General features: G+C 48.1%; 1 protein-coding gene across 1 annotated transcript in view; it reads right to left on the reverse strand.

Moving 5' to 3' along the window:
• ADCY7 (adenylate cyclase 7) overlaps window positions 1-1,300 on the reverse strand; it is a 60,995-nt gene extending 59,695 nt beyond the window's left edge. The window contains exon 1 of the mRNA XM_054697037.1: window positions 1,270-1,300. The gene's annotated coding sequence lies outside the window, so the exon portion shown is untranslated. The remainder of the gene's footprint in view (window positions 1-1,269) is intronic.
• Between the last annotated feature and the right edge of the window lie 10,803 nt (window positions 1,301-12,103).

A 12,103-nucleotide genomic window follows, 5' to 3' on the forward strand; every position in this document is an offset into this window, starting at 1 on the left:
TCCCCCAGCCCCAAGTCCACAGTGGACAAGCCCCCCTCATCTCAACCCCCTCAATCTCACATCCTGAGACCACTGCAGTTCTGTTGGCTGGTGAATCATTCCCTCAGAGCTCTACTGAGCACCACTCTGACCCAGGTCTGAGTGGCCCTCAGGGGACCATGAGGACCCCAAACCCAAAGCTGACCCAGACCTGGTCCCTCTAGGCCCAGTCCTACCCCACAGAGCCTCTGTGAGCCTTCTCCAAAGGCAATCCTCACATGAACAGGGCCCAACCTCCTTTCCAGCTTTGGCCCTGAGACTCAGAGAACATGAGTTTGGGGCCTTTGAAGGAGGGGATTTAAGATAGAAACCGGGAGAAACAACAGTTGCAAGCCAGTCTGAGGGAGACCCCAGCACCTCTTCCCCACCCAGTCAATTGTGACCTTTGCCCTTTCCTTCAAGGACAGAGTTTAGGCCCCAGGTTTCCCCGTGGGCATCCCAGTCAGGGGTGACTTCCCAGCCACTCTCCCGCCTCCACCCTCCACCTGGGGGAGGGGGGTCCTGCTCACTGTGGGCTCGGCTGGATTGCTTCCAATCCCACCCCCTAGCGTGCCTCAGAGAACCTTCTCCCCTTGGGCTGTTTGCACTTTCTGCAAACTCCACTGTCATAGACCCCCCTCCTCCTCCCCTGCTTGCCACGGGGCCTCAGCCATGCCCAGTCTAGGAAACCTGACAAACCAGCCCCTCCCTGCCATCAAAACAAGTCCGGGGTTCCCCAACGGGTTCCCCAACGGCGGAAGGTGCCACAGAGCCGGGTCTCAGTCTTATCATCTGGAAAGTGGGGCTGGCTCCCCAAGTCTGACGGGAGGGGTGACGCAGGGCCCAGCGAGGGACTATCTGAGGAGACCCCCCGCCCCCCCAGACCCCCTCAAGGAGAAAAAGCCAGATTGGGAGCGGGGAGGGGAGCCGGCGCCGGCGAGGCTGGGCTGGGGCGCTGCGGGGCCCGTGGGCCTCCCGCCTCGGAGCCCCACAGCCGGCCGGCGGACAGGCCGGGGGGCCCCGCAGCCGCCCCGGCCCGCACCCCTCCGCCTGGGTGGGGCCGGCCGGGCGCGAGGCGAGGCGAGGGACTCCCCGCCAGCCCCACGCAGCGCCCCAGGACGCGGGGCCCGAGCCCCCGACGGGCGGCGCATCCATCCCCGGGCCCCGCACTCGCGGCGCGCGCGGCCCCGGCCCGGCCTCCGCCCGCCCGCGCGCCCCTCGCCCCGGGGTCCGGCCGGGCCCCGCGCTCACCTGCCGCCGCCGCCCGCGCGCCGCCGCCGCGCCCAGAGCCCCGAGAGGCCGCGCCGGCCGCGGGCGGGATCCGGCCGCGCGGGCGGGCGGGGGCGGCGGAGCGGCCGCCGGCGCCCCCCGCTGGCCGCCCGGCCCAGCCCCGGCCGCCCGCCCAGCCAGGTGGCGGCGCGGGGTGGGGGCGCCCGAGGCCCGGCCCCGGCTGCGCGCTGCCCGCCGCCGCCCTGCTCGGTTCTCACAGACACGCAGAGGCGGCAGCACCCACCTCCACAGCCACCTCCACGGCCGCCCCCCACGCCACGCCGGGTGGCGGGAGCGCCCGCCGGGTGAGCAGGAAATGGAGCCTCCGCCCCTCGAAGGGCTTTTCCTTCAAGTCACGCACGTGTCGGGCGCGCCAGGTGCAGCCCCACCCCCAGAGGGAAACACTTTCTAGCAAACTCTCTCAGCTGTTGCAGCTCCAGGTCCTCCCCCACCCGCTCCTGTAAGCCGCGGCGTTTCTAGAAGGAGCCACGGGCCAGGGAAGTGGTGTCCTCCAGCCCCGCTGAGGGAAGCTTCGCGTGAACCCCCCAACCCAGCCCCCCCAAACACCTATCACTCCCCCCTCCCGGCTCGCTCAGGCCCTCAACTCCCGGGCGCGGGTGCGAGTCCAGCTTTATTGGTTGGTCGCCTTCCCTGGCACCAGGGAGAGAGCCCGCCCAGGAAAGCAGGTGTCCTCAGAAAGTAGGCATCTAACCTCATGGTGACCCCACTCACCGCTGCCTGAAACTCAGGGTGGGGCCCCTGAGTTGGCAGCAAAAAAGTCTGTCCTGTTTCCGAGGCACCCAGCCCGGGGAGCAATAGAGCTCTGCCCTGAGTCACCGACGGGAGGGACAGAGGAGCCGCGCTGAAGGGGGCGTCCAGACCAGAGGGCATTTCCTCGTAGGCCTTCATGGGCCTGGCCCTCACCACCTGTCCAGAGCTCCCCGATGCCCATCTGGAATCCGACGGGTGCCATTTTGCTGAGAAGGGTCAGGTGGGCATCAATTATGCCCATTTCTCAGGTCCCACACCGGAGGCCCTAGCCTGAGCGCCCAGGAGAGTCCTGGGAATCAGCGGCTTCACAAGCACCCAGGTGATGCTATGGCAGGCAGGTGGGAGACACCCAGGAATCCCGAAGACAGATACTGCAGCTTGCCCTAGAGGGAGGAGACCCTGGGGTGTCCCAGGTGGCGGGTGGGAAGTCCCAGTTGAGACGTGACCCCCCAGGCGGGTCAGACCCATCCTCTGGGCTCCCACAGCCTCTGAGCTTCCCTGCATGGTGGCACTTGGCTCCTGGGCGAGAACTGCTCCATTACCTGTGGGAGGGGACACTGGCAGCCGTGGAGAGGTCGCTGCATCTGAGGGCTCTAGGGAGAGTATCTGAGCAGCCGAGGGTTCCCAGCACAGGAAGCGGTGGCCAAGGCAAAGCCTGCTCCGGGCGGGCCCCGCCCCCGCGGCCCCGCCTTCAAGAGAAGGCAGGAAATGAAGAAGGAACCCACCTGTTTGCCCCAAGGCCTGAAGAACAGCGAGTGCCTCAGTCCCCAGGTGGTGCGTCCTGCTGGCCAAGGGCAACCCTAGAGTGAAGAGCCCGGGGCGAGGGATGCCCTTCTGGAGCTTGTGCCCAGCCCCTTCCCTGGCCCCTCCATGAAGAGCGCTAGAAGTCCTCATGGCTTTGAGGCCAGGTGGGGGGAAGAGGTGCCAGGACTTCCCACCCTATCATGTATGTCATCTTTATGCAAATCTATGACCAACTCTCTGGCACCTGACTGGAAAACCAAGCCGGAGAAAGTGAATAAGAAACAGTGGTGAGGCTCACAGGGTTCACCATGAAATGTGGAGACACCACATCTGTGCTGTGATCTACTCAGCCTCAATAGCGTCTTGGCTTGCTCAGTTCTCAATGAGTGATTCTCAAACTCTAGCCAGAATCAGAATTGCCCAGAAGCCTAGTGAGAACACACACCTCTGGGTCCTATGTGGAGGGTCTAAATCAGAAGTCTAGTGTGGCTACCAAGAATTTTAATTTCTACCAAGCTCCCAGGTGGTGCTGATGCTGCTGGCCCTCAGCAGCCTGGGTGGCACTGGTTTCCAAATATGGCTGGGGTACCCTCCCAGAGATTCTGACCCTGGGGTGGAGTCAGAGATAAGAAGTTATTTTAAAAACCAAGTGAGTTTAGTGACAGGCTGGCCCTCAAATACCAAAGGAAAAGAATAGCTTCTTCAATAATTGTGCTGGAGAAAATGGCTACCATTTGAAGATACTAGATACTATTTCATACCATAATAAAATTATAATAATCAACCAAGAGATTAGAGATCTTTGCGTTTGAAAACAAAACTTAGAAATATGTTTTCATAATTTTGGAATGGAGAAGTCTGCATGGGAAATCAAATACACACTGAAGGACTGCAGTAAAAAGTTAAATGCCTTTATCTGGGTGAGGGGGTCTCCAAATGTCCACATCTAGTGTGCTTGTCATTTTAAGTGTCCACTGTGCTGAAAAACTCCAGACATTTTTGCCCAAAGAGCCCCTCATTGGCTGCCCACCCCAGAGGGCTCACCCTTGCCACCTAAGAATTAGCACCTGTTGCCTGAATTTCTGTGGTGGGGGTAACAGCCCAGGAACCTTGTTTCTCACTGCAAGGAGACTGGAAAAGCATTGCAGCAAAGTAAAATCACTTATTTCAACCAACTTAACCCTATTCTAAAGCAGGAATGGGATACAACCAAGCAGACAGTACACAAGTTTACCACGGTTAGTTTTGGTCGCTTAGTCCTGGTAGCACTCCTTTATTCATTGCTACACGGAGTAGTGTTAACCATCACAGTCATGTGACCCTTGTCCTCTACCCCTAAGGCAGGGGCTTCCTTTTCCCCCTTACTTCTTCCAATATGTGGGAAGATCTAAGACAAGAACAGATGTTGTGTATCTGTGGGCAGACGATGCAACTGGTTCTTAATGAGCAGGGGGATATGTACAGTAGAAAACGAAGCACTCCAAAGATCTTAAGAATTGGAAAACTCCTACCCTCTCCTTCATGCCGTTCCCTGAGACAACTGAGTCACAAGACTTGGGATATACGATTTCAACACCCTTCTCCAATCCAATTCTACATTAGAAGACCGGCCAAAAGAGGTGGTTGATTGAACTCATCTACTCTTGCTGCCTCCAAAACCCACTAAATAGCAGTGAAAGGATTTTCTTTCTTTTCTTTTTTTATTTATTCATTCATTTTTTTATTCATTAATTTATTTTATTTTTTTTTTTTAAAGTGACAGTCTTTTATTATTTATTTATTTGTTTGTTTTGTTTATACAAGCACTGGGTACAGTCAGAAGCGTGGGAGGGTGAGAGAATCCACCAGAGCCAGAGCGGGGAGCAGAGCAGGCAGAAGGACCGAAGTACACTGCTGAGGGAGCAGCGGGCGGCAGGAGAGGTCTGCGCGCCATGTGGGACCCTCCTCCGGTGGCCGGGAAGCAGCCGGGGATCGAACTGGCGCCGCAGAGGCCGCGGGCAGCTTCGCAACCCAGCGCTCAACCGCTGCGCCACCGGGGAGGCCCTTTATTCATTAATTTAATTATACAAGCACTGGGTACAGTCAGAAGCGCGGGAGGGTGAGAGAATTCACCAGAGCCAGAGCGGGGAGCAGAGCAGGCAGACTGACGAAGTACACTGCTGAGGGGAGCAGTGGGCAGCAGGAGAGGCCTGCGTGCCCTGTGGGACCCTCCTCCTTTGGCCGGGGAGCAGCCGGGGATCGAACCGGCGCTGCAGAGGCTGCGGGCAGCTTCGCAACCCAGCGCTCAACCGCTGCGCCACCGGGGAGACCCGTGAAAGGATTTTCTTATGGCCCTTAAGGATGGAGAAGATGAGAAGTAGTTACAGCAAGAGGAATTTGGAATGTGGAGAACAGATGGATCAGTGGTACTAACTTGGCAGATACAAAAAATTGAATCCTAAATGGGAAGTTGAGAAAATGAAGATTCAATCCCAATTACACTGGGTAAGTTAAAAAAAGTCAGAGAGTGAGGTTCCAGTTACCTTAGGAAATGGGGTAGAACTGAATTAAAGAAAGTAGGTTGAAAGTCTAAGAAGTAGATAAGAATGCCACCCCCCACCACCATCCCCACCAAGCTGAAGTATGCAGAGTTTTGCTCTGGAGAAGTTAAAATAAAGAGGTAGTCTCTGGATTGCACAAATCCAGCTGTGGAAAAAGAGAGAAATCTAGAAGGCAAATTGATGTGGGAAGCTGAGGCATATTCTGACCATTCCCAAACCACTCAGCTTCCAAGATTTTGGCAGCCATATCCTTACCCCCAGGCTGGAGGGATTCCCTGGGGAACCCCACTAGCCAACTCCTCAGATCCTCTCCTCATGCCCAGAAAGCCTGATCACCCTGAGGGAAACAGCCAGCTGACAGCACCCTGAGTCACAGAGCTTCCCAGGAGCTGGCCAGTCCCCTTGCTTATACGTGTTCAGACAACCACAAAGCACCAGGAATCTGAGGAACACCTCTAACCAGAGAGTCCAAGATAACCAAACAGAAAATATAGTTAACAAAGACTATGCAGGCAAACCCAAACTTAATGCTATTATTATTTTTTTAAAGATTTATTTATTTATGCATACAAGAGCTGGGGTACAGGCCAGAGGTATGGGGATGAGAGCATTCACAAGAGACAGAGTAGGGAGCAGAACAGGCAGATCTACTGAAATGCTCTGCTGAGGGGAGCAGCGGGGTGAGTCAGAAGAGGTCTGCTGCGCCATGTGGGTTGCTCCCTGACTGGGGATCGAACTCGTGCTGCTGTGGCTGTGGATAGCTTCATAGGTTGTGTCCCAACACCTTGCGCCACCAGGGAGGCCCCCTAATTCTATTATTAATATTCTTCCAAATTCAAAAACTATATTGTAACCATGAAACCAGGTAGGGTATTATTTTTTAACAAGGAACATCTGAGGGGGGAAAGACTCAAGTGACAAACATGACAGCAGAAAAACCAACACAAGAGTTGGAAGATAAAGTTGAATAAAAAGCCAGAAGTGGAAAATAGGGAAGAGATAAGAAAATTGGAGCATCCTACCAAGTGACCCAATATCTTAGTAATTGTGGGATTCCTGAGAAAACAGAAAGAAATAAAAATTAGAATTCAAGATTTCTCAATACTGAAGTACAATGTAATACCAAATTCAAAGGGCCCCTATCATCAGGAGCCCAGTACAACAGACAAAAACAGACTTACTTCCGGCCTCCCTGGTGGTGCAAGGGGTTAAGCATAGCATTATGAAGCTATCCGCAGCCTCTGCAGCACAAGTTTGATCCCTGGCCACCAGGGAGCTGACCCACGTGGCGCAGCAGACCTCTCCTGTCTTGCCCGTTGCTCCCCTTAGCAGTGTATTTCAGTCAGTCTGCCTGTTCTGTTCCCCACTGTCTCTGGTGAATCCTCTCACCTTGCCCCCACACCTCTGGCCTGTACCCCAGTTCTTGTATGCATAAATTAAAAAAAAAAAAAGACTCACCTCATTTCCATAATACTGAGATTTCAGAACATTGAAGCATTGAGAATGTCCTAAAAATTCAAGAGGAAAAATGTCTTTTCTCAAGACAACACTGGAATGATGAAGCAATACTTTCAAATTCTAAAGGAAAGAAATGTTTTCAATCCCAAGATTCTATGTCCAGTCAAAATATCAACTGAGCATGAAGAACAATGACATTTTCAGATGTTTTCAACTTCTGCACCCTTTCCCAGGAAGCTACTGGGAGATGTGCACTAATGAAGAGCATTTACAAGAGTGTAACATGAGACACGGAGAATAGGAGCTGCAACACAGGTCGAGAAGCTGCAATACAGGATAACTGGCTGGAGATGGACAGACAGGGTGACATTTGCCAGGTTCAGCTGGTCAGAAGCTCCAGGAGACCTGAGATGTCAGTGATAAAATGTGATGTTGCACCTGAGCATTTGGGGAGACTTAGAACCTTGGCAGAGTTTAGGGTTATTGGTAAGTGAAAAACTAAAGCAAAACAAATTCCAGGAAAACCAGAAAGAACTTATGCAGAAAAAGGAATCATTTTTATGCTTCATTGATAAGAATAGTAACTACCCAGTCATGATAATGTAAACCCTGAATGTTGTGCTAAACAAAATTCAGTCTAACTTTTGGGAGGCTGCAGGCATGAGTTCAGGGGTGATGGAAAATGAACACAATTTTGAGCTCCCAAATCAAGAAGTGGCATTAGAGGTATATTTTATATTATTTATAGACATGGGAGAAAATGCTCTACACCCCCCTTCTGCTGCAGGATTGATGAAAGATGACAAACTTTTACAACTATTTGGCTTTAAACTGCCAGCATCTCTGATCTGCCCCATCTACTTGCTTCTCACTTTCTTGGCAGGATCCAACCAACTCCCTCAGGGCCTCCTGCCGCCTGCCTGACTGTCTCACACCCCTCATTCAGGCTGTTCTGTGGAGATGTCTTCATTAAGTATGCCTGACAGATGACATATTTGAGTTGGATTTAAAAAAACAGACGCATGATGTAATCTACCTTACAACTATTTGGTGCTTATGTAGAGTCACATTTTGACTTACCTGCTGAGTGATTTAAGAACAGATGGTTTGCAGCCCAAACTGATTAATAGCCTTTTTGAAAATGGATATGCCATTTAAATAGGTCACTTGATACACTTAATAACCCTCTCCTTTCCTCTTAATGTTGGCATTAAACAATGACATATTTATCTCTAATGGGATCCTCAACATTTTAATCCTGGGTTTTCAAATAGGAGTTATTTACTTAAAACACACACAAATTTAAGTTAATTCCCAAATTGATTATTTCACAGATTAGGTTGGGGTTTTAAATGATTGCTAGACTAGATGGTTAAAGCATTGTATTTAAAAGGTGAAAAATGTTCCCAATTCAAAATTCAAAGTTCTTGCATTCCTAAATTAACCTGGTAAATGTAAAACATCTCCTAACAGACTTTACTCAACATTAATGGAATAAAGTCACAGCAGAAATTCTACAATCATGAAATGAGAGCTTAAGAGAGTGATTGCAAGGAAAATATCTCCTTTAAAAAATGGTATCACTATGCTAAGGATTAGGTGCTCACTGCCTAGCATTTCGCACAAGTACCTTTCATCCTTTCTCCAATACATTTTCCAGTGGATTTTTCCAACAAAGTCTGAGGCATGTCTCTGCCATCTCTGAGGGCAGTTGTGGGCCCTTCCCCTTGCCAGACGTCTCTTTACTCACTATACGATTCATCCTACTTAAGACATAACTTATTTCTAGGAGAGTTGCAATTGTTGCTGCAGTTACTGAAGGGCCTTAAAATTAAAATAATCAGATTTTAGGGGGCAGGTATACATTAATACAATATATTATTGTCATCAGTTTTGTCAAGAACAATTTTAAAAGGGGAAATACAGAAAAAGTAGCAGGGTGTAACTTTAGATGACTGTAACATTTAAATCCTAGCAGAAAAACCAAGAGATGAAACACTTCTCAAAGCAATTCATCAAAATTCACCTCAAAGAAGATAAAACTGGAAAAAGAGTTTTCCCTTCAAACTGAGCATAGTGCCATCAAATAGCAACATTTTAGAAAACTGATTCAATACAAGTGGGAAAAGACCATTTCATAAGAATCTATGTTTATAAGGGTCTTGGGGTGCCTGACATGTTCATTTACCAAAGCAATGTGCAAGCAAAAGTCAGAAAAGAATGAAGTAGATCTCAGGGACTCCCTGGTGGCGCAAGGGGTTAAGATGCAAGTTCAATCCCTGGTCAGGGAACTACTCACATGGCGAGCAGACCTCTCCTGTCTCGCTCGCTGTTCCCCTCAGCAGTATATTTCAGTCAGTCTGCCTGTTCTGCTCCCCACTCTGTCTCTGGTGAATCCTCTCACCCCCAGCACCTCTGGCCTGTACCCCAGTTCTTGCATGCATAAATAAATCTTTAAAAAAAAAATGAAGTAGATCTCCATGTATACTGGCGGGAAAGATCTCTCGACATGACAGGGGAGCTGTAGGATATGACAGGATGATTCCACTTACATAAAAAGGTAACAGAGCCCTGAAATTATATGCATGTAAAATATTTGTGTATGTAAATGCATTTTAAAAATTGAAGAGAGGGCCTCCCCGGTGGTGCAGCAGTTGAGTGCTGGGTTGCGAAGCTGCCCGCAGCCTCTGCAGCGCCGGTTCGATCCCCGGCTGCTCCCCGGCCACCGGAGGAGGGTCCCGCATGGCACGCAGACCTCTCCTGCCGCCCGCTGCTCCCTCAGCAGTGTACTTTGGTCCTTCTGGCTGCTCTGTTCCCCGCTCTGGCTCTGGTGAATTCTCTCACCCTCCCGCGCTTCTGACTGTACCCAGTGCTTGTGTAAATAAATAAATAAATCTAAAAAAAAAAAAAAAAAAAAGCAATGGAATGTTTAAAAAAAAAATAAAATAAAAATTGAGGAGACACTCCAAAACATAAAAGCAGCTAAAGAAGCTAAGTAGAAGGGACTAGATGGTGAAAAGTAAACCCCTTTGCCATATATTTACATGTTATTTGCATTTTTTCACAATGAAAAATACATTCATGTATCACTTAAGAAATAAGTAAATTCACTGTTGCTGAGTAGATGGATACAATTATCCCATATATTTAGTTCACTCTCTAGCTTTCCATTTGGGAAACTTCTGGCATGCTATTTTAAAGGATTACCCTTTTTTTTTTTTTTAACTGGCTTTTTAGAGAACATTTCAGTAAATGTATATAAAGAAGAGATCAGGCTGGAGTGGACAATCTGGTAGACAGTCAGTGAGTTATCTACACTCTGCTGAGTGACCCTTTACTCTAAATCAACTTATGATTATCTTAAAGAAAATGATCCAGGATTTTCTTTTGTTGGGTTGGGTTCTAGGCAGGCACCGTTAAGTCCAAACCAAAGGACTGCCAAATCTGCTCCCGTGAGTAGTATATGCTTTGGCTGTATTTGGTAATAAGCCCTGCTTCTCTCAGGTTCTTTGGCAAACCAAACATTTGCATTATCCTATTCTAAGTCTATGCAACTTTTGCTCCAGTAAACCTATGGCAAAGCATCGTGATTTCTTCGTTCAGCAAGCATAACCCCTTACATTGAAAGATAAAACTGGGCTTCATTTGCAGATAACCAAATTCTAGGGAATCTTGTTTTCAGTCTTGTAATGGCTGTGGGAAAGCTAAAGGGATAGCTTTGGTAGTACCTGATCAGGAGAAAAAGGACCCACTCTATTGCTGCCATTAAAAAGAATGAAAACTCACAGGAAAACTATCTATATATAAGAAAACTCCCATCAGTCTAAACAGAGCTGTCTTTAGAATTACAAGATTAAAAAAAAAAAAAAAGCAGTCATTCAAGTTTTACATAAAGGTTTATACCAGAGGTTTTGAAGATAAATGAAAGCACAAAGTCTTTATTGAATTGCAGATTATGAATAATAACCCAATGGTAAGCACTGGGGGCAGATGTGCGTAGAAATGCAATTTATAAAATTTTCAAGGCAAACAATTGACATCTTTGAGAAATTGCCGTTAGCTTAAAAAAAAAAAAGCTTCCAGATGTGCAATTCATTCATAGTATTCATAACTGGTGCCCAGTGATATGACCTCAGGAAATGTCGAGATTTCATAAATCATTTGCTATCAAATCTCTTTTTCTGGTAAATTCCTTAGTGCCTCTGCAGCGGTAACTAGACAAGATTGGAAAGTTCTCAAGATGATTCAAACCTCCAGCACCTCACAGGAGTCCGAATTTCTTAACACAGAAGGCAATGCTAATCAAAGAAGGAAATAAATAAAAACGTTATTATGAACAAACACTGGTTTCACCAAATTTTCTACACACATGTATTTATGTATTTTCCAATAAAAAAAGTTTATCTCAACAGTCCTTCACATTTTATAGCCAGAAACCACATTGCCTACCTCCTAACTTTTCACCTTTCATACCATGCGATAAGATGGTTCTTTTGAATGGTGTGTACTGTGTGAAAGCTTTGACACTTGTACTACAAGTCTGGATTATTTTACAATTAAAGGACACTCCAAAGTCCTAAAAAAAATTTTATAAGTGACTAAAAATTTCAATATATAAAAACCAGAGGTTGGGGAGACTCTTAAAATTCAGACATTAAGTTTAGGGACAAAGTGACTTATTATAATAAATTGCAACTAAATATAAAAGATAGTAATGAAATGATTTAGGAAATAGCTATGAATTGCACAGAACCCAAATTGAAAGATGAAGATAAATTTAAACTCAAAGAACATGGCTGACACCAGTCACCTATCTTTGAAAGGCGTAGCTGACATGTAAGAGACAAAGATTAAATAAACTTCACCAAATGACTGGCTTTGGGAGTGCCTCTCCTATGCCTCTTCTTCCCTACCCACCCACTACAGCATGTTTAAGATCAAATAACATTAGTGAAAAACTCATCCAGACTCTTTCTTTAGTGGGGAGCATCCCTGTTATAGGGCCAATAGAAGCTGCTCAATGACAAGCCAAGGCCGAGCAGAATCGTTTAAAATTAAAATTAAAGATCATGTGCAAGTATCAATAAACACTTTCTCAGACACCATCTGTTCTTATTGGTGTGATTAACAGTCCCCTCAGTAAATCCAGGAGACACCGCAAAGGGGGCACACTATCTCCTCCTCTCTGGTGCATCTTTTTCTAACCTCTTTCTAAAGTGTCACCTCCTTCAGGCCAGTAGACTATGGACTAGGTTGAACTTAATAAGACAACACCTAAGTAAGCCAAATATTAAGTAATAGAA

The sequence above is a fragment of the Talpa occidentalis genome, unplaced genomic scaffold, assembly GCF_014898055.3.
Source record: "Talpa occidentalis isolate TD23 unplaced genomic scaffold, MPIMG_talOcc4v2.1 talOcc4.17, whole genome shotgun sequence".
Taxonomy (NCBI): Eukaryota; Metazoa; Chordata; class Mammalia; order Eulipotyphla; family Talpidae; genus Talpa; species Talpa occidentalis.